At 32.4% G+C, this 22767-nt stretch overlaps 1 long non-coding RNA gene across 2 annotated transcripts; it reads left to right on the top strand.

Moving 5' to 3' along the window:
* Nucleotides 1–371: 371 nt before the first annotated feature.
* Nucleotides 372–18651, top strand: LOC134690702 (uncharacterized). Of its 2 annotated transcripts, none has more exons than XR_010101997.1 (4): nucleotides 372–394; nucleotides 17533–17680; nucleotides 18130–18226; nucleotides 18499–18651. It is a non-coding gene; the product is annotated as an uncharacterized LOC134690702 (long non-coding RNA). The 2 variants fall into 2 exon arrangements; XR_010101996.1 differs by lacking the exon at nucleotides 372–394 and adding an exon at nucleotides 13710–14217.
* Nucleotides 18652–22767: the final 4116 nt, after the last annotated feature.

The following is a 22767-nucleotide window of genomic DNA, read 5'->3' as shown; positions in this document are numbered from 1 at the left end:
ATGTTTTATAAAAGATATATATCTCACCTTTTATCACTTGGATGCAGTATATTCACTTGCTCTTCTGCATGTTTTATGAACGATATATGTCTCACCTTTTATCACTGGGATGCCGTATATTAACTTGCTCTTCTGCATGTGTTATGAACGATATATGTCTCACCTTTTATCACTGGGATGCAATATATTAACTTGCTGCTTCATTATATAGTGTTTGCATCATACAATGTAGGCGTTTAAGGAAACTGAAACAAATGTAGAAACTCCCTCACAAAAAAACATTGGAAATACTTGTACTGAGCATATATTTTCATCTGTTCGTACAAATGGGCGGTCACTTAGCTAAAGTGTTATACACTTGATTAATATGATTTTAAGGAGATCAAGACAAAACGTAAGTGAATCATAAATATGAGTCTTTATATAGACTTACTTTTTAATTCATACATTTCACAGTGTTCATATGGCAGCATGTCAAACACGTTTAAGTGTTTTTTATCGGTTTTTACCTGATACCTGATGCATTATTACCGCATAGAAATCTCTAATGTCAGACATGTTATGTTATAACTGTTGATCACATAGCTAACTAATCAATTATAAAACATATGGAAACATCGATATATTTGGTAAGACTTTTAATGTGACAACTAAGCATAGAAAGACAACAATTTGAAGTAAAAGTATATGTTACCGTACGGACTTCAACAATGTGAAAAACTCTTTCACATACCTTGTCAAATGAGATGTTAGTGGCATCAGTATAATAACATATGAAACGTTTCAGTCAGAATTAAAGCCTTTTGTCTATGACAACGTTGGTACATTTTCAGACCTGACGCTTTTTAGTTAAACAGGAAACTCTACTATAAAATGTACACCATAAGGAACGATTTGTCTTTCCATGTGGTTACTTTTCCCTTTTTGAATGGTGCCCCTTTAAAACCTTCTAACGGTGTTCAAAATTTACAATTGGTTCGCTCTACCCGTGTTTGTTGTGACATTTGTGATTTTAACGAACGTCATATATGTATTAATAGTAAATTGTTAAGCCAGGTATTTCGTTACCACACATTACTTACAACCTTAACTACATTCTTCCAAAGTTTTTTTGTTTCATAGTTTTGTTGCACCTGTAGAATACTTATTGCAACGGGGTAAAACACCCTTATTTTGACGGATTTTGTTTTAACGTACCCGGAAAATAGCAACGATCCTAGTAAACTTATCGATCCTTTGAATACACTTATATTTAAAGGTTACCAATTCAACACTGTAATTAGATCACTAAATATTGTTTTTATTGATATTAGTATTAATTTTGTTATCAGGACATTAGAAGCAAACTAAATATTAAGGTGGTATGGGTGTCTTCCTCCATCTTGGATTGTAAAAAACAGTGAAGGTCCAGATTTTCTATCAAGTTAGCAAAATTTGATGCAGGAATGCAGATATTTAATATGAATTTTCATTTAAAAGAACTAATTTATAAGAATATAACTTATAAATATTAATATTTTTGCAAATGTTGGTTATTTCGGTTGCATTTTATTTATCTTTAAATAGCCATTTTAATGGGAGGAAACTCTGAAATAGTGCATTTTCGGAAGGATTCTACATGGAATTTTCTTATTTTGTATTTTAGCCAGAAAAACTCACGGTGACCCTAACTTTTCCTTTGAAATTCTAAAAGCATTGTCGGAAAGCTATCTTTCCCTTAAGTTTTTAACTTTTCTATCATTTTGTTTACTTTCTAACCACAAAATGGTGTTTTTTCCTGTATAAACCTTACAAAATGAGTCATTTTTTAGCGTCCTGCAGCTTGAAAATGTGCGGGGTGACCTATAATTTTTATTATATATTTCAACATATATAAATAGATACTACGTTTTGGCAAAGTATGAATAAATTCTATCATTTTTATTTTAGACTCCCATACCACCTTAAGTGTTATATACATATAGACATTCATTGATCTACAAGCTGTCAATACCTGTATCTTGGCATTGCAGAAGGTCATGTTTTACTCCGACTATCTTTAATCCACTGCAAGAAAAATAGAAGTGCCAAAGTTATTCTACTCATAATTATGATATTCTGTTTAATACAACTAATTACATTGATAATGGATCCAGTAATCTCAAAGATTAAGTATAATGTTAATGTATAACATCAGTCTTAGGCTGTGTTATCAAATTTATTAACATATTTTACAGCGGTAACAACAGTTAATATTTTTTGTTCTACGTGCGAAGAAATGTTGAAAAATTATTATTTTATTGATATTTGATCGTTTAAAAATGTCTGCTGATTAGCTTTTAAAGTTTGGTAAAACTTTTAATCATATAGGATGCGTATCAATATGGCTGCAATGTTATCACGATTTGGTTGACCGTTATGGAATAACCGTTTCACAAATGATATCGGATATGTTCATTACGTCCTTACTACAACCCCTTCCCTGTGACCTACCGAATTAGATAATTTACCGGATTTGTTATCACATCAGCAACACGACGGGTGCCACATGTGGAGCAGGATCTGCTTACCCTTCCGGCGCACCTGAGATCATTCCTAGTGATTGGTGGGGTTCGCGTTGCTTATTCTTTAGTTTTCTATGTTGTGTCATGTGTACTATAGTTTGTCTGCTTGTCTTTTTCATTTTTAGCCATGGCATTGTCAGTGGTTTTATTTTCGATTTATGAGTTTGACTGTCCGTCTGGTATCGTTCGTCCCTCTTTGTAGTTTTAAATGTCTATCTTTGATATTCCGTTTTGAAATTCTGCATGTGAGGAACATGTCTTGTCCGGTTAACTCAACCTAAATTATTTAGTGTGTGTAAATAATCAGCAAGCAGTCTGAAAGTATTGCATGGCTGGTTTATTTTTTTTTGTACTGGAACATGATAACTGGATGGATTACATGTCAAAGTGTTATCTATGCATGTATAACAATTATTCAGTAAATATTTTGAAGCATTATAAAAACATTGTTGAAATCTAATTTCTTTATTGTATATGTCCCATGATAATACTCTGAAGAAGACAATAGTACCGCAACAAAATTCACAATGTTAAGATGTTCACAATGTTTATATATATGAAAATTTTAATGTTCTCAATCTGGAGAACGTGTCATTCAATTAAAATGTTAACAACAACCGTGTCTAAAATGATATGTTGTTTAAAACGGTATAATGAGTAACATTGCTCTTCTTTAACATTGACAATACTATGATAGTAACATGACCTAATACAAATATGCATGCAATAGCCAGACAATTAGTATTAACCAAACGATTTAAAATATCGAATAATTTGATTTTTTTATAAATAATTTTTGATATTGCAGAGACATAAAATTATTGTTATGATACTTTCTACTTCCTAATGGATCGTCCGAACAACAATCCAGGAACAGCATTCAGTTGAAGATGGATCGTAGCAGCAGTATCATTGTTCATCCACCGCGTCCCTTCCTCCAGCACCGGGACCACTAGGCGGGGCACCAGGATTCCTGCCTTGTCCGTGAACAGTTAGGAAATAAGTGGTCGCAAATATAATAGGCGAGTGACTTATTTCAAAAAGACGCTTAGTTAACGAATTTAATGCACCCACCTAACACACGCCTGTATAATATATCATTCGAAAGCTGATAATCTGTACTTTCTGTTTTGCCCGGTCGTAAAAATATCGTACGGTGCATTTTCTGTTAAATCAAGGTCAAAGGTCATGCAAACAAAATTCAAATTTTTGCGATTATTAAATAAAACGCTATTTTTTTAATTCTTGTACCCTAAAATTTTTCAAAAGATCATATGAACTTCATGGAACATGATACATAATTTCCAAAGCAAACAAAAAATAAGAAATTCGATGCGCAAAATTTCCCGAAAATTGAAATTTATCACAAATCCTAAAAAAATGATTTTTTTCTCCAAAAAGCAAAATATACATTGTAGCTTGGAGAATCGATATTTGTATGCTAAAAAATAGATAAATGTATATATTTTAGGTCAAGGAATAATTGTTTTGTAATTTAAAGATGTTATTATTTATTTTTGTTCATGGCACAGCCTTCTATTGAAGTGTTTGCAGTTGCCCAAAAATCTACCATCTTCAAATAGCGATCATTTTGTTAATTTATGTTAAAATAGCACATCGCTAATTGTGAATATCAGGGAGAAGAATGAGATTTCATAATAAAAGAAGGGATATATTAAGTAAGAACATAATAAATGCGAGATAATTGAGGTTAAACTGTTTTTTACTAAGTCAAACTTTTTTTTTACTTTTTGTAATTATGTTTAAATGCAAACATGACTTTGCTACTACTAGTAAATCGTAGGAAACTTTGAAATAAGTAACCTTGGTTAGAAACACTTGGTTTTCTAGAGCGGGATGTAAACGAACTAAGTAAAATGCGGTTGTTTCTTATTTAGGTTAAAATCGTGTTATATTAAATCATATTAAATGTGTTTAGTATTTGGCACAACTTTTTGGAATTTTGGGTCCTCCATGCTCTTCAACTTTGTATTTTGTTTGGCTTTTTAACTATTTTGATCTGAGCGTCACTGATGAGTCTTATGCAGACGAAACGCGCGTCTGGCGTATAAAATTATAATCCAGGTAATTTTGATAACTATTTACACCAGTCGATGCCACTGCTGGTGGACGTTTCGTCCCCGAGGGTATCACCAGCCCAGTAGTCAGCACTTCGGTGTTGACATGAATATCAGTTATATGGTAATTTTTATAAATTTTCTGTTTACAAAAATTTGATTTTCTCGAAAAACTAAGGATTTTCTTACCCCAGGAGTAAATTACCTTAGCCGTATTTGGCACAACGTTTTGGAATTTTGCGTCCTCAATGCTCTTCAACTTTGTATTTGTTTGGCTTTTTAACTATTTTGATCTGAGCGTCACTGATGAGTCTTATGCAGACAAAACGCGCGTCTGGCGTATAAAATTATAATCCTGGTACTTTTGATAGCTATTAGAAGTTTAATCGCTTTAATTATTTGATACAAAAGTATGTCATTGTGCACGTAAAACACTATAAGCAGTGTATATTAACAAAATGACAAAGTTAAATACCCTTCTTTACCTTATAAGATCATTCGCTGTTTTAGGAGTGATCGTTTTTATGGTATGCTGTGTTTTGTGGACTGTTGTTCGTCTCTTGGACTTTAATTTTATTTTGTTCATGGTTTTAATTAACTTTATTTGATTCATGGTTTTAGATGTTGATTGTCCCTTTGGTATTTTTTTTACTTTAAAGACATTAAGTTGCAGTAATGAAAATCGGCCAAAAATCACCTCAAAGTAAAGTGAAGAAGATAAGCGCAATAAGACAAATTTCCGCGAAAATACTAAGTAACTTAATTTGCTCACGGTGATATATATATAGAACCAAATCGTTATCATGATACATTTAGCTACACTGATCTATCATTTTTAAACCTTTTACTACTTGAATAGTGACGAAATATCAAACTTATAAATAAAAACGAACTGACAAAGCCGGGCAACAAACGAACAAGACAAGCAACAGTATACAAAACACAACATATAAAGCTACAGATTGAGTAACACAATCTCCCCCCAAAAAATTGAGTGAACTCAGGGGCTCCCAAAGGGTAGGCAGATTATGTTACACATGTGACAACCGTCTTAGTTTAAACATATTTATTTATAGTGGATTGGGAAACAAGTTTTGCAACTTAAATTAATCTTTTTCCACTTTGCGTGAGCAAGTTCTGCCTTGTAGCGGCATTAGTCTGCTCTTTTTCGAAATCTACAAACGTGTGTTTAACGTGCAAGAGATATGGCGCTCTCTTTTCAGGGATCAGTCATTTATCGTCCCCTTCCGACGGATTTTCATTGTTTCCTTAAGACCATACTCACAAATGGTTTCTAGTAGAGCCGAAAATTCAGTCCCAGAAATTTTCATCACGGAACGGGAATCGAACCAGGAACCTTTGTGTTAGTAGTTCGATGCACTAACCACTATACAACTGCTCTCTTTTACCCGTCTTGTGGCTCATGTATTTCTTAACTCGGTGCCAAGCCTTATTCGGTTGGTGTCATTCACGGCAGAGATGACGGCAATTTGGTTACGTCGATGGAACTTATCAGTCGTCATCTGGCGAAACAGATATCTCATAATTGTCAACCAATTCGTAGTGGCGTCCATATAATTTTCAAAGGGCTGATTTCAACTTTGCATTTGAACTCTGGTTTAGAACCATGTTTAAACCAACATTTTTTCTTCAAATGTCCTGTACAAAGTCAGGCATATGATAATTGGTATCGAATAATCTGTTTCTTTGTATGTTGGCGTGTGTTATTTTGTAACAGTTCATTGTTTCTGTTATATCGTTGTGTTCCTTTTATAGTTGATGCGTTTCCCTAGTTTTTGCTTTGTGACCCGGATTTATTTCAGTTACTAGTAAATCGATTGATCACTAATTAATAGCGGTATACTATAGTTGCCTTTATTTCAGACAAGTTGCGGCTCAATAAAATACTATATTGCAATCAAAATAGATACATAAATTAATGAAAAAAGAAGGTAAGGACTCCCTTTCAAACCGTCCTACATTCTTTTCCTTTAACGTGCTACTGAACATATTATACAACGACCTGGAGTAATTGTTTACTTTATTTGTGAAAAAAATAAAATGTAAACATGGCATTTGTTATAATAGTCCAGTCGATTTGTGCAGATTTTTGACAAAATTGCTCAGAATGTGGTAAAAGCATGAAATTTGGAACAGTGGTAGTATATGTCATGGACAACATTTTAAGCTATAGACCCAATCTGAAAGTCGAAATTTGCGGAATTGGCGGCCATTTTAAAATGGCGTCCGTTTGATCTCTATAGATTAATAAAAAAATTTATGAAAAACATATTAGAGAAGATATTGACATGAAACCTGGGTAATAGAATAACAGTGCAGATTCCAATTGTCTTATTGAACAAAGTTTTTGGAAATGTTACCCATATTGAATATTGAATGGCGGCCATCTTGAAAAATCTTTGTTTTTTAAAGCCAAAAAGGGTAGTCATTATTCGGTGAAAATTTAGAAAAAAACAATGTCGAAGATATACAAATGTATTTATTTGAGCTATGTAAACAGGACGAAAAGCTAGGCTATGTTCACCGCTTGTTCAACATAGAATAACAGGAGAATTTTATTTTTACAAGTATGAATAAAGCAAGAAAATATTTGTATACCTGTCATTTATAATAGTTGGCTGATTACAGGATAATTCGTTTTGTTGATATTGTTCATTTGAAACAACTTCAAAAACCTTGATTGCAGACATAATGAATTTCATATTATACAAGTAATTAATGTTATAGGAACATCAATTGCTCAAATGTTCTCAATTGACATTAAAAATATCTACCAACAAAAATGAAATGTACATGATTTGTCAAAACTCACTCTGTCTACCATGTTCTATCACATTGTCCTCCACATTTACATAGAGTAGTACAACTTAATACTGCCTTTACACATTTGCATTTCCGTAGAAACCATGTTCACTTTTACTTATCAGTTAAGCGCTTGCTGCTGGAAGTTATTATGAAGTCATATTGTATATTCGTCACAGATGACAAGAACTTCATATATATTGAATTTTTGGTAGTCATTTTGAATGATGGCCATTTTGAAAACATGAATTTCCAATATAACATTTTTCGCTAATCTTATTTATTCACTGTTTGCATTAACACTCTTTTTTTACTAATATGCATTGGATATTTATAAAATGGTCAGATAAGGCATGCGCATGTTTACAAAATAAAGATATCAGTATAAAAATGTCTTACTGTCACTTACACGTTTGCCTAAGTAACTTTTTAAAACAGAAATTACGTATATATGATTTAATTTATGACCGAACGTTGTTGTTGGAAAAGATCAAAATTGTAGATTTCTAAAACACTGGAGATAGATATCAAAAGAACAAGATGGGCGTTAGGACTAGAAGGAATGAGTGAAACGGCAAGAGAGGACATGTGAGGGATTGCATGCAATGTCAAGCAGATCCAAACAGAACAGACATAGACATTTGAGCTGGCAATCACTCTTTTTGATGCAGGCATACAACGATGTTGGGTCTTGCATTGGTTTTCCTTTCGCTCAACTGGAAACAGTTGAATGAGGGATATGGAACTGCAGAAGCACTCCAGACGGCACAAATCTTGTCAAACAAATTTTCAGACCTCAAACTATTTCATCAGTAAAAGGGAAAACATACTTCAGATGTTGAAGAGGAATTGCCAGTTGAAAGAAAACAAGAAGTAAATTGACACTATTAAGTGATATTGAATCAACACAAACAATGACTGCAATGTAATTTTTTCTGTTGTGAGGTACCTGAAGATCACCATGTTACTTCGAAATTTAAAAATCGACAAAAATGGGACATGACTGTTCACCTGACTACAGGACATATTTCCTTAGCCAAAGTAAGAGCTGGAGATGTCAAAGCACCAGTATCCTGCTTGATGATTGATAAAACTTGACAACATAGCAAATAGGCAGAATAAAAGACACAGAAAGAAAGTCTAGAATCTTTTATTCTTGGAGTTGTGCTTTCCAAAATAATAAAATAGATTGACGGCACACGGTCTAGCAGAGGTATTGTACCAATCTCCAAGCTTGCAGATCACGCTAAATTGTACAATAAACGCCTGGAACAACTTGTAGTTATCATGGAAGGACAGACTGATACAACGCATCTAACTACTAGTAAATAGGAATGTAGCTAACAAGGGATATCTGCAAGCATACAAGCAAGATAAATTAGTTCTCTTGATTTTCAACAAAGTATTCTATAAGCTCTGAAACAGACCTCATAATTAAAGGGTATCACCATAGTCATAGCAGGCAAACTATATATGCTTGATAAAAGCTTTACTGCAGGGATACTCAACAACAGCTTTTAACACGAATCAGTTCATAAGTTTCCTTAGTATGAATGGTACAGGATGGCCAAACATCGAGACACAATCCAGTAATATCGATAGGTGGAAGACAACACCATTTCTCAGCTATAATAGTTCAATTGTGCAACTCGTCATCAGAAGGATACAACTGCAACTTACCAGTCCTCCGATAGAGGGTAAGATGTCTTAAAGATTGTGGAACGGATTCATTTTGAAAGCCTACAATGAATGTCCCTGTAAACTTTTCTATAGTAGCAAGCTTACCTCTTCAAACTATTCTAGTAGCTATGACTACGAAGAGGCCTTCCCCATCACTACTTAAACATTTTGTAAAATACATGGCCTGTTTCAGAACTTCCCAAACATATTCATTGAGAATCCAGAGAAAGACGCAACCTTTCATGTGTGCTTGCATATCATCTATGGTAGCTAGTATTCAATTTTCCATAACTGTTGTATTAATCATTCCTTCCATGGCAACTAATATTTATTAAGGACGTTTACTGTACCATTTTTCCATATCATCAATTTCAAATATTCAAACAATATCTGTTCCAGACTGTGAGCCGTCACTGTTTTCTATTATTTTAGCAAGCCACATTGCAATGGATAACAGTTTCTTGACTTTCTTTCTGTGTCTCGAATTCTGTTTAATTGCCTTGTTGTATAGTTTTAACAAACATTTAGGATGAGATCGGCTCCTGAAATATTAATCTTCAGCACTGAGTCTGGATAAAAGAACCATGGTTAGTAGTTCAAGTGCCAGTCACATACTATATTGTCGATCACAATTGTTGATGCTTTATAATGATAGTCAGATACCTCATCACAAAGAAAGAAAGAAATATCTGCAATCATCGTTCTTGTTTATTCATCACAAACTGTGGTTATTTATTCTACTGTTTTAATTCAATCCTTGACTCATTTTGTTTTTCCTGACTATATATATATATATTAAGATTTGCTTTGACAGGATTAGAACCTTTAGCCTTATGATTCTCCCATTGCATAGCCTTCATCAACGTGGAACATTTGTATGCTTCAAAAACGACTGATTACCAGCTCAAATGTCTATGTCGGCTCTTTTTGTATGTGCTTGGCATTGTAAATCATCACGTGTCCTCTCTTCCCGTTACGGAATTCTTTCCAGTCTATTTATTTATTAGATTTTTTCACCTCTAGTGATTTTGATACCTACGTATTTTTCCTGTTCAAAATACAGTGCTCATATTGTATATACGCGGTTTTTTGTATGGTACCTAATTCCTACATGCTAAACTGCAATTAAAAGAATTAACGTATTTCTTTAAATACATTTATTTGTTAACATATGCATACCTTACTTGAGCTTTTGGTGAATATATCTTATATGAAAAGCAACATTCATAAATGAATGGTAAGCAAAACTAGTTGTAAATGCATATAAAACTTAGTATTAATTCAAAAAACAATTTAGGATAGCGAATAATAATATATTGTAAATTTACGTTTCCAAAATGGCCACCATTCAAGATGGCCACTAAATACTTCAATAGTCCTCAGTTTATATTATTTGTCATAAGAAATCAAAAATTATCAAAATTAGTTAAGTAAATTATTTTTCATATTTTTTCTAATATTTTTTATTGACTTTTCGAACATGATTTCAAAATGGCCGCCCAGAGCCGCCATTTTGATTTTCTGAATTGGGTCCATAGCTATAAATGTTAGTTATGACCTCAACTAACACTCTGCAAAGTTTGATGCTTTTACCACAATCTGAGCAATTGTTTCACATTTCGACTGGACTATAAGTGTAGACCAGTGGGTATAATCAACCTAAAATAGTACATACATCAGGCAATTAGTTTTCTTGATAGAATTGTTCTAGTCTTATCAAATTTGGGCTTTTTATAGCTGACTATGCCGTATGTGCTGTGTGTATTGTTGATGGTCGTACAGTGACCTCTTATAATAGTTATACATTATGTATTATTTGGTGTCCTATGGAGAGTTGGCAATTGTACCATCTTTCTTTTATTCTAAATAGTGTTCGAATCTTTTCAGTAAAATTTGGAGAAAAATCTAGATAGAAAAAAAATGATTAGAAAATTATTAAACTTGAAATCCTATAACATATATTATAATAAAAGATATTTAAAAAAAAACTTAAGAGGAAGAAAAAATGCGTCGGATAGCAAATATGTTAACCAGTATATCTATAATATATTTAATTGAATTTGCAACATTGTTTTTGAACAATCAACAACAATACAAGAGATGCACAGTACAATTTGCAATCAATAAAAGCTTTCCATAGAGATATTGATTTGCATAAGGTCGATATCTATTCGTCGCAGCTCATATGATAAATTGTCAGCTAATTTTCACCATGTTAAGAAGAATATTTGAATTAAAGGGAAAACGCGTAATGAATGCCAAAGAAAAATCAAAAGAAATCGATGAATACAGACATGCATGAAATACTAATGATAAGAATAATAATTTGTGAACATTTTGTTATATGTTATGGCTGTCATGTGATGTATATCAAATATGCTGATCAACCATTAATCAACTCCACAAACTAAAAATTGTGACTTGGATGAGGAATTAACTCATTGGCAACCATACCACGTCTTCTGATACTGTACATTCAGGAATATTTTTCCATGCATTTATCATTGTGATTTTGTCTATCTAGACTACCACGCGATTTCATTTCTTGCAATTTTCAGAAAAGTCCTGTGTATATCAAAATATCATTGAATGCGAGTTTAGATTATTGGGATAACAAAAATCGGTTGTTATCCAGGTGCATGTGTCGCATTAATAAATATATCGCAATAATTCTTGATTTACCGTATCAATGCAGCATTTTTGGAGTAATAGAATCGGAGATAAGTGTGATTTGGTACAGGCATTTTATCATGCCTTATCTAAAAGAAATACTGCATGTAAGGTTCGGGTAATAACATGATTAATGTTTCTAAACGAATGGTGACAGATTAGTATTCTAATGATAAATACTTTTACAATAATTGAGTATTGCATTGATGAAATGATAAACATCATTTATATAGTTAATGTCACACTAAGGGACAAAGGTAGCACGAAAGTGAAATCACAAAACTACTAAACTTTTATTAAAGTTAAATATATTCCGTGGATAAGGTTGGCCTTTTGTGTTAATAACGCAGATAAAAGAAGTAAGTTTTGAAGACCTATGATTGTATGTAAGGTTAAAATATCTTTTTAACAAACATGACAAATGTTGATGAACAAATGCAGTGTGTGCATTTCCAATATGAATAATAGGTTTAAAATTATTTGAAAGCCCAACACATTAAATAAACGTGGTGTGCCCAATATCGGTGACTATAGGTACATCAAACAAGCTCTATTCACAGAAGGTAATGCTGTAATTAAATTTCAATTTTTTTTAAAGAGAATAAAAAAAGAAGTGTTTATATCACATACTCTCAAGACTACGTTCTTATACTTAGAAAGTATTAGAGCAAAACATACTTCAGAATCTGCTTGTGATGAATGAGAGTAAACGATCTAACAGTCACGTCATAATTTCGTTTTTAGAAAAACTGTTGCATTTAGATTTGTTGAAAGTTGTATGTGTTAGATATAAATGACCCGGTTTATTATTGTAAATGAATATTCAAAGTTTCAGTCGCTTTACTGCTTAGACAGTCAAAGTGATAACGAATTGAGTATAAATCTTTACAAATATGTAAAATATAGTCAGGATATCACTTGTGCAAAAGGATCTACTTTTACTTCTGGGATACTTGGTGTCGACCCAGATTACTAGTTGTCTATGTTGTGTCTGTATATTTTGTCTGTTCGTCTGTTTTGTTCTTTTTCTATGGCATTTTCAGTGATCGGCTTATGTGTTCGAGTTTGAATATTGGTATTCTTTCCTTGAAATAATACACACAATTTACCATTAATATATTATTACAACTAAATGGTACTTGGAATAAATTTCATCATCTTAGATGCTCTGGAAGGGTAAATAAATGTAAATGTCCGCAAATCATTATCCCTCAGAGTCACAAGTAATTAAATAAAATAGTAGATTTTTCAAAAGAATAGCATTTGACCAAATGCTAACTGAATGTTGTGTTACTATGGTTAACATTAATGTACAATATAACTTAAATAAGCTACTTTATTAAGTTACTATTTACAAATTATACAGGTAAATAGAATATCATTGAAAAACACACGCATATCACTAGGTGTTACCCTTGATCGATCGTTTGGTACTAACTTAAGATGTGTTTGATTATTCAAAATTTAATCGTTTGATATCCATTTAGCCGTTTGTATCATTTTCTTTTTTATAGATATCAGAATTACAATTGTTGAAGTTTTTTTTCACTATTTTTTGTCATGCCTTCATGTTTATTAGAAAATTACAAATTTATGTAATGTGCAATATGAATATAATGTGTATTCATGTTATACTATATTATGGAGAAGTCAGAACTATGTTAAAAACCTTGTGCCTAATCCATTTGGTTTGTACAATAAAGTATGTGTAAACTAATTTTATAAATACTTTAAAGTGTTCTCAGTGCAACATGTTCAAGGACGCCCTTAAAAAGAGGAAATGTCTTACAAAAAGCATTGTGTAATAACAGCTTTCTCATGTAGTTATATGAGAACAAAATATAATACAATGCATTAAGTGTAATATAATATTGTCCCCCCTTCAAGTCATTAAACTATCGTTGGTTCATTTTGACAAAAACAGTTACGTTTTCTATGTGTTCTTAAAATCCTGAAAACAATTTTACAAGAAGACGTTTTTGAAATGGAATTCATAGTAGTACTGATATTATCTAGTTTGCTATGTATCTGCAACGGTAATGTGTTTGGTCCTAGTACACAAAGTTCTTGTGAGGCCGACATAAAGGAGACACGATACATCCAATCGAACATTAATGTTTTGAAAGACAATATGCATGAGCTACTGAAAAGAGTTATTAAAAACGAAAACGAAATTTCTTCACTTAAAAGTGAAAACCAGTTTCTGACAAATGTGATCGAAAACGGAAGGCGTAATTTTTTATGTGATATCAACATGTTACATAAAAACACTAACGAACAGCAACAAACATTGACTGATACTAACACGGAGATTTATCATCTTAATGAAACTATAGACGAACTGAGGAATGATGTCGATAAGTTAGAAGAGTTACAAGGACGAATTTCTGGGGAAAACATTACAGAATGTATTGAGAAATCAGGTATGCTTCGGAATATATTTGTAGACTTGCAAAAAATAATTGGCAGCTTTAAATAAGTATTCATTATTAGTATGAATCACAGCTTACATGTATGTCCAACCTCAGTAAAGACCAGAATGAAATTCATTTTACTGATAAACACTTAACGTTAACTTAATGATATTTTTTCGTTAAATAATCATGAATTTTCTAAATATACTGCCGAAATTGACCCAAAGAAACTTACTTAAAAAAACCAAACGTAAACAGTAATAACTATCCTTCCCTAGATTCAAATATTAAAGTTTTACACTGGAGACTCCACATTAACAAACAGAGGGACGATGTTTTGCTCCCTATTGTTAATTTTCATTTTGTTTTTATTGTAATGTTACTTAAGCACCATCTTACGGTTTTTATCACAACGCAATTGCTATGCCATGGTAGTGTCTGTTTCGGAATTTTATGAACGTAAACTTTGTGTTACTGGTGAATCATTAGTCTTTGATTTCATTGCCTCAAATTACTTGAATCATTTACTAAATTCTTCCATAGATTTAAAGATTTAGTATCTAAAGTTTGTTTGTCCCTGTAAACATACTTATTTCAAACGGGAAAGCACATCTTTATTTTAACCCTTTTTGAAATATCGGTTATAGTGGTGACAATTTAAGTGGACGATAAAAGTCAATCGACTGCGGGGGGAAAATTCACTCGAACATATTTTCTCACTCCTTTTTTTCAAAACTACTGTCACCAACATGACCAAAGGATAGAATATTTTCATTTTGGTGAGTTTCAATTTTTACCAAACATTTTCATTAACGTTTGTCATATTTTGATTAATTTTTAAATATGCTTAACTTTCAAATGCTAAGATAACTGCGTAAGATTTCTATATTTCAACAACGATGCTATAAAGATGCTCTCTCTCTCTCTCTCTCTCTCTCTCTCTCTCTCTCTCTCTCTCTCTCTCTCTCTCTCTCTCTCTCTCTCTCTCTCTATATATATATATATATATATATATTTTTAATTAACTTATAAAGGTATTTAATCTGGATACACATTAGTGGATGTAATTATATTTATATTATTTATGTCTTGACTCAAAAAACGACATGTGTTCGCAGTCCTTCATTTTTTATAATCTATAAAGCCGTTAGTTTTCTCGTTTGAATTGTTTTACATTGTCATGTCGGGGCCTTTATAGCTGACTATGCGGTATGGACTTTGCTCATTGTAGAAAACCGTACGGTGACCTATAGTTGTAAATGTCTGTGTCATTTCGGTCTGTTGAGTTGAGTTGTCTCATTGGCAATCATACCACATCTTCTTTTTTTATATAAGAACTTGATATACTACAGTAGTCATTCAATCTTAGGTTTTACTGATGGTGTCATATTCCCGATTCTTACATTTTCACTGATGGCGGATTCGTATGGCGAGTGATGTATGTATAACAGGAGATCATAACAATGCCGACGTTCCCAGTCTTGCTTCTGATGGAGTTTAACATCTTCACTGATGGCGGATTCGTATGGCCAGTGATGTATGTATAGCAGGAGATCATAACAATGCCGACGTTCCCAGTCTTGCTTCTGATGGAGTTCTAACATATTCACTGATGGTGGATTCGTATGGCCAGTGATGTATGTATAGCAGGAAATCATAACAATGCCGACGTTCCCAGTCTTGCTTCTGATGGAGTTCTAACATCTTCACCGATGGCGGATTCGTATGGCCAGTGATGTATGTATAGCAGGAGATCATAACAATGCCGACGTTCCAAGTTTTGCTTCTGATAGAGTTCAAACGATTCTTACACATTGTGTGTGTCATCAAATGTTGTCTACATAATCAATATATGATTCTTGAACATAAATAATATACTGCTGCTTTTATTTCTTCAATTGACAGTTATCATTTGACATACCTTAGTTTGAGTGTGATATCACGTGGTCTATTTTAAAGTCGATTGACACGTGTAGAATTTTGGTTGGAGAAAAAAATGGCGACGACGTAAATCTGATTTTAATGATTTGTGATCAGAAAATTGGTATATAATTGTTGTTTTTAACGTAATTAATTGTCTGCCATATCAATTTACCTTTTCCTGAAACACATGAATGAAAGGTCAAATGCACTTCAGATGTACATCTTATGTTTATGTGCACATAAGAATCACGTCCGAATCAGCACTTGAGATTTATTCAGAAACTGGTATACTTAATTTTGATCACAATAAGGAAGTAGGAAAACCCATAAGTCTAAAGATAACTTTAAAAGGAAAAAAACACCGAATTAGTCTGAAGTGTTTGATATACAATCTTCCACTTATTCTCTTATTTCGTCTTAACTTCTGGATAGGCCCAGCTTTCCGGGATAATAAGTCCCTTGAATTTCGAATATTCAAATGTTTGTGAGCGGCTCTTAAAATGCCTATATTAAATTTGGCTCTGCTGGTAGAAAACGTTATACCAAAAAGATAGCACATCCTAATTTATACCATTTTGGTATTTATAGATTCGTATAATCTTATGGATGTGTAACCAAAGTTTGTTTAAAGATATTAATTAAACATTGTTGGGTTTGATTTTATCCATACAAGCGTTAACATGATTTTTTTTCATAAGTTTTTTTAACGACATTGACTTACTGTGAGTGTATTGAACTGTCGACCATGTATTACGCCTTAGTGAGTATTCAGAAAATGTGTTACCTTGTGGGTTTTCTGTAACCGTAAAAAACGTCGTTACAATAAATCGATGATATGTGTACTAATTGGATTTTTTAGTCTTTAATACATGTGTTTTTGTTTGTTTGACATTAAACTATAAACTATCTGTCAGTTACTTTAATAAATGACAAAAATGCACTAAAATTATGTTGTTAGATAGTTGATATCTGGCTTGTCTCAATCTGATGAGTCAAGACTTTTTCACAGGATTGCTCAGATTAAATACAGAACAAATGCAGAATGTGTCATGATTAAAACCAATGTTAAGCGTCTCATCCTCCTCTATATGCACCGGAGTTCTCGAGTGATGCATGCAAGTGCATTGATTTGAATGTTGCAATGTTAGTAATTCTGGATATTCATGCAAACAAGTTTATGTCAACGAGCTTAACTCATGGTTTACATCTGTTTCATCTTCCTACAATGGATATTCGTCAATAAGACGAGATAGTATAGAAAATGTAGAGATGACAGAAATACCGAATATAAAATTCAACGTCCTTTTTTGAATTATATGTTCTTTTATCACACAAACATACTTTACATTTTTTTTAGATTACCCATCATGATTCCATCGTGTTGTTTATTTTTATATATAGAATCGCATCAAGAGAGATGAAACAGAGATTGCACAGATAACAGACAAGAGATCAGACGCTGGAAAATTGTGTGTACACAATATATCCTGACGGTAAACAATCTGTCCAGGCCTACTGTGATATGTCTACAGACGGCGGAGGATGGACAGTAGGTCATGCATGTTTCTCTATTATTGTATTTATACTAAAAATGGTTTATTAACTTTAAAGATAACTTCTAAAAAATCAGAAAAATATATATTCTCTCAACTTGTTCCTGGAACTTTGAGTGTTGGAAAACAATTTTTACTTTAAAATCACAAATGCTAAATTTCTCAATATATTTTTTTACAAATCAAGACAAACAATCATATTAAACATTGATTATTCCTTTGTCGAAATGTTTATCAATCTAGAAGAGGGTTTTTCGAATCCTTCAAGAAAACTGCAAAAATGTGGTATACATTAAAATTCAATACTGCAGTTAGCATTTAAAAGAACTCAATTAATAGTGAGTATCAGACCTATGGTGCGAGTTGTAATACAATTAGTGAAAATGTTTGATTTATGATTATCAGGAAAAGATATTTTATGCTTTGTATATATTATACTTTTTAGGTTATTCAGAAAAGATTTGATGGGTCTGTTGACTTTAACCGGAAGTGGTTGGAGTGTGTAAACGGATTCGGTAACGTGAATGGAGAATTCTGGTTTGGTATGTACATTAAAATTGTCGTAGTTTTGCTTTCTTTCCACATTCAATGACAATATGTTATCGTGAAACAAAAGTATGATGTTTATCAATTAAAAAACATTGTTTATACATTGAACACAAAATAACATGGTTCAGACATTTTTTTACAAGACTTTATACAAATTGTTTGTTTCCTTTGCTTATGATGTTTCGTTAACCCAGATGTATGAATGTACTATCGGAACCCTTTGTCTTTTTTCTATGTGTAAACAATTTCCTACTGTTTATTGTAGGAAATACTTACGTGCATACCCTGACAGCCAGTGGAAACTACGAATAGATATGGTTGACACAAGCAATAACAAGAAATATGCTGTATACCAAAACTTCAGTATTGGAGACGTTGCTTCTAAGTACACGTTATCAATCGGTGGTTATGAAGGAAACGCAGGTAAAACTTTATTAACATCAATATTTGATATAAAATTACATTCAATAACCCTATCAACAAGTAAACCGATAAAATAAGTCCGCTACAGAATGATGCAAGTATAACAGTTTAATCAATTCAATTAAACCAAGTATTCTAATATGACGTGCTTCTTTAGCTTTGTAAAGAAACCATACTTTATTATCCAATAAGATTAGTTTGCACATGCGTATATTGACTACGGCAGACAAATGAATTTCGTCAAAATGGTATGCATTTAATGTTTTTCCTTAAATTAGAACACTTTCAAACACTAAAATGATACACATTTTGTTACTAATACTTTAACAATGACAACAATGTGTTACAATTCGTAATTGAAAATAGTTGACCTAGATACAGCAACGTCCATGTTGGCTGTTCTAACTTCACAACCCCTCCCCCTAAAAACACGTTTCATCTCTCCTGTTAAAAAGGCATGTCATTGTATATTGATTTCATTGAAACATATGCTCCGACGATAAAATATAAAATAAAGAATAAGTTACTATTACTGTTGTACTGAAATGACAAAATTGTTTCATATTTCTGATAAAATGGATTGACCCTAGCAGGGAATCGAACCCCATTCTCCTATAAAAACAAATAGGCGTAATTACCAATATACCACCAAGGTTTCCAATCCATTTTACAATTGCAACAAGATTGTCACCCAGTATTAATTTTAATCTCATGTATAACTACAGCATTTGAAATCGTCAGATGCACAAAGGCGTGCCCTTTGATCAACTTTAAAAGGTGTAGCCACCGCAAGTATAAATGGATTTCTGTCAAAGGGCCCCTCCTGCCAAGTCTCGAATGTCAGCACAACTTTATCAAGAAATCCTCTATCAGATATGAACATATTTACCAATGCTACAATATTAACCGGCGGAATATTTACGATTAATTTAGTAAATAAAGACCTACCCGATTCTCCTTGTGGCTTGTGCGTCCACCGCCATTGACGACTGACTTGAAAATGTGCGTGTCAGAAATTGACCTCAAAGGAAAAGACTGTTGAAATATAACTTTTCTGTTATATTGTGACACAAATATTGTTTAAGTTAATAAATTAATTTATTAATATCTGTTTCAATTTTGAATTTTAGAAATTTATACAACTTTGCCAAATTAAACTGGTATGAACTAGTTGGATAAAAATCGACAGGAAGGTTGATGGAAGAGCCTACACAAATACCGTACACTTTATACACAGCGAACATAGATATTACCGTAATTGTCCTAATCAGAATCGAAATAATTGATGCCAGCTATACTTTATTGTAGTTTTAACATGGGTAGGCATTATATTCGTGTTATTTTAGCCCTCGCTATCGCTCTGGCAAAAATAATCACGAATATAATGCCTACCCATGTTAAAACTACAATAAAGTATAGCTGGCATCAATTATTTCTTAATTAACAAGTATCACAGTATCTTAATAGCAGCCATTTAATAAAGATCAAAGTCGAGGTATAGATTATATTAACTGTATTGCAGACTGTATTGCAGACCGTCCATGTCGGGTCTATATATCATTGATAATGGTTACTTGGAATTAAAAGTTCGATTTACTTCACCTTTTTGGTTTTATGTTATTAAAATTGTCATATTTTAATTACAAGTGTGTCACTATCTTACAAGGGATTTGTTGAAATATCATAATGGAGAACAGTTTAGTGCTAAAGATCAGGACAATGACTCAGCAGGTGGTACCCATTGTGCCTTTTATAATCAAGGACCATGGTGGGATAATAAGTATTGTCATCATGCAAACCTTAACATACCTTTTGGAAAGATGTATTGGAATGGTACAATATCAAGATCTGTCATGATGACTAGGACAATATAAATTGTGATTCTCCTGAATAAATATTTAATAAAGCTTTAGTTTGTTTATTTAACCTGTATCAAAAAAAACGATATGAGTTATGCATCAATGAGACGGCATTCAACAACAAAATAACCAAACAAATATTCGTCCCCGAGGGTATCACCAGGTCAGAAGTCAACAACACGAATATCAATAATGTGGTCTTTTTCTAATGAATTTCCTGTTAACAAAGTTATTATTTTTTCGAAAAACTAGGAATTTGCTTATCCCAGACATAGATGACCTTAGCCGTATTTGGCACAACTTTTTGGAATTTGGATCCTGAATGCTCTTTAACTTTTTTCTTGTTTGACTTTATACATATTTTGATATGAACGTCACTGGTGAGTCTTATGTAGACGAAACGCGCGTCTGGCGTTATTAATTATAAATCTTTTTGATAACTATTTATATCATCATTTATTTAATTTCATAAAAAAACACATCCTGTTTAGATTTTATTTGTCCTATTTTACATTACAAATTATGTCGTGTCCACTTCTTTAAAGATTTAAAATATGAACATCAACATGCACATGGAATTGAAAGAAATGTCTTGTGTACGACTTTAGAAATACACACACCACCAAAACTGAAAAAGATTATCACTGTTAAAAAAAGACATAAAGCAATCATTCATGTGATTTATAACACTACAAGAATAAAAAACAATAAAAGCCCGATAGGTTCCCATATAAATACAAATAAGATATCGATATTTCTATTGCCGACATTAACATGGATATTGCCGAGGAGAAAATTAACAACTTAAATCACCCGTTCACAGTTTATGTGATTAAAATGACGTATATATTCATCGAAACCATTGACAACAGACTATCTAGTACGAGTTTAATTGAAGACCGTACTGTGAATTTTAGTTGTTAATTTATATGCTGATTGGTAACTTGTGGATATATATCTTAAGGACATTCATACCACATCTTCACATTTTTTCATATTTATTCATGTTATTATTAATTGCAACAAATTATTTGAAACATCAAAAGTTTGGTATAATCATATTTTTTAGTTTAGTGGAATGACATTTAAACGGTCAGTTGTTATTCAGATTGTTTTTTGCACTTCAGAATTTGACTATTTTGGTTCAATGTGATTTGTCTGTGTGCTTTTTTTAACTTTATTTTGACACTGACGAAAAGGTCTGGAAACCATATTGACGGTTATCTTTTGTATTTGAACGATAGGCAGACTAATAAAAGGATAGAGATTTGAAAAGAAGGATGTGTCAAAGAGACAATGCGACCAAATAACATCAAACAGCCTAATGCTACCAGTTCAACGGAGAATTATGTACCTTGAGGTAGGCTTCAGCTGGTTCCACAGCAGTAATGCATAATAGTTCACAAAAAGTTAAATAACAAAAATACTGATCTCCGAGGAAAATTTAAATTGGAAAGTCCCTAACAAATGGCAAAATCAAGTGAAAAAACACATTAAACGAATGGACAACTGTCATATTCCTGGCTTGGTACAGACATTTTCAAATGTAGAAATTGGTGTATTGAACCTGGTTTTAGAGCGCTAAACCTCTCACCTGGTCGACAGTCGCATCAAATTCCGTTATTTTGACAATCGGTAAAATAGTAAAAATATAGTTACAGAAGTCATCACTGTGTTACAATCTCTAATAACATTTATAAAAATGCACAAAAAGCATCAATCAAATTTAAAAAGAACTTTCAATGTTTCGCGTGTTTGGCGTCAGAAAATGCAAACGTCACATGGAAAGAAATTTTGTCGTTCAACGTCTATTCAAAACAATTATAATTTCACATTAGGGATGGTGGTATGCAGGGATCGAAAGTCAAAAGTTATGTTAGAAACAGACCGAGATTTAAATTACACAGAAGTTCTTTAGATTTTTTAAGAATCCATGTATGGTTAATACTACTACGCGAGTAAAATAGTTGTGTCGTTTGTCGCTCACAGTATTATCAAATTTATAATAGAACAATAACATAATGACGGGCTCTTTGAAAGTACAGAGTCACGTTATATGCACCAAAGAAATACAATGAGTCGCATATACAAAACACACAAGCAAAAATGAAAGATAATACAAACACATTGACGGGATGAATAAGTACCGCGCCACGTCAAATGGATATCATATAAAACATCAATGTGGTCGAAGACAAACTCATTAGTAATTGGAGTTAAAGATATAATTGTGAAAAATATTGTGTTAAACA

The sequence above is a fragment of the Mytilus trossulus genome, chromosome 11, assembly GCF_036588685.1.
Source record: "Mytilus trossulus isolate FHL-02 chromosome 11, PNRI_Mtr1.1.1.hap1, whole genome shotgun sequence".
NCBI classification, from domain to species: domain Eukaryota; kingdom Metazoa; phylum Mollusca; class Bivalvia; order Mytilida; family Mytilidae; genus Mytilus; species Mytilus trossulus.
The sequence above is the reverse complement of the archived record's forward strand: the minus strand, read 5'-3'. Positions and strand labels throughout refer to the sequence as shown.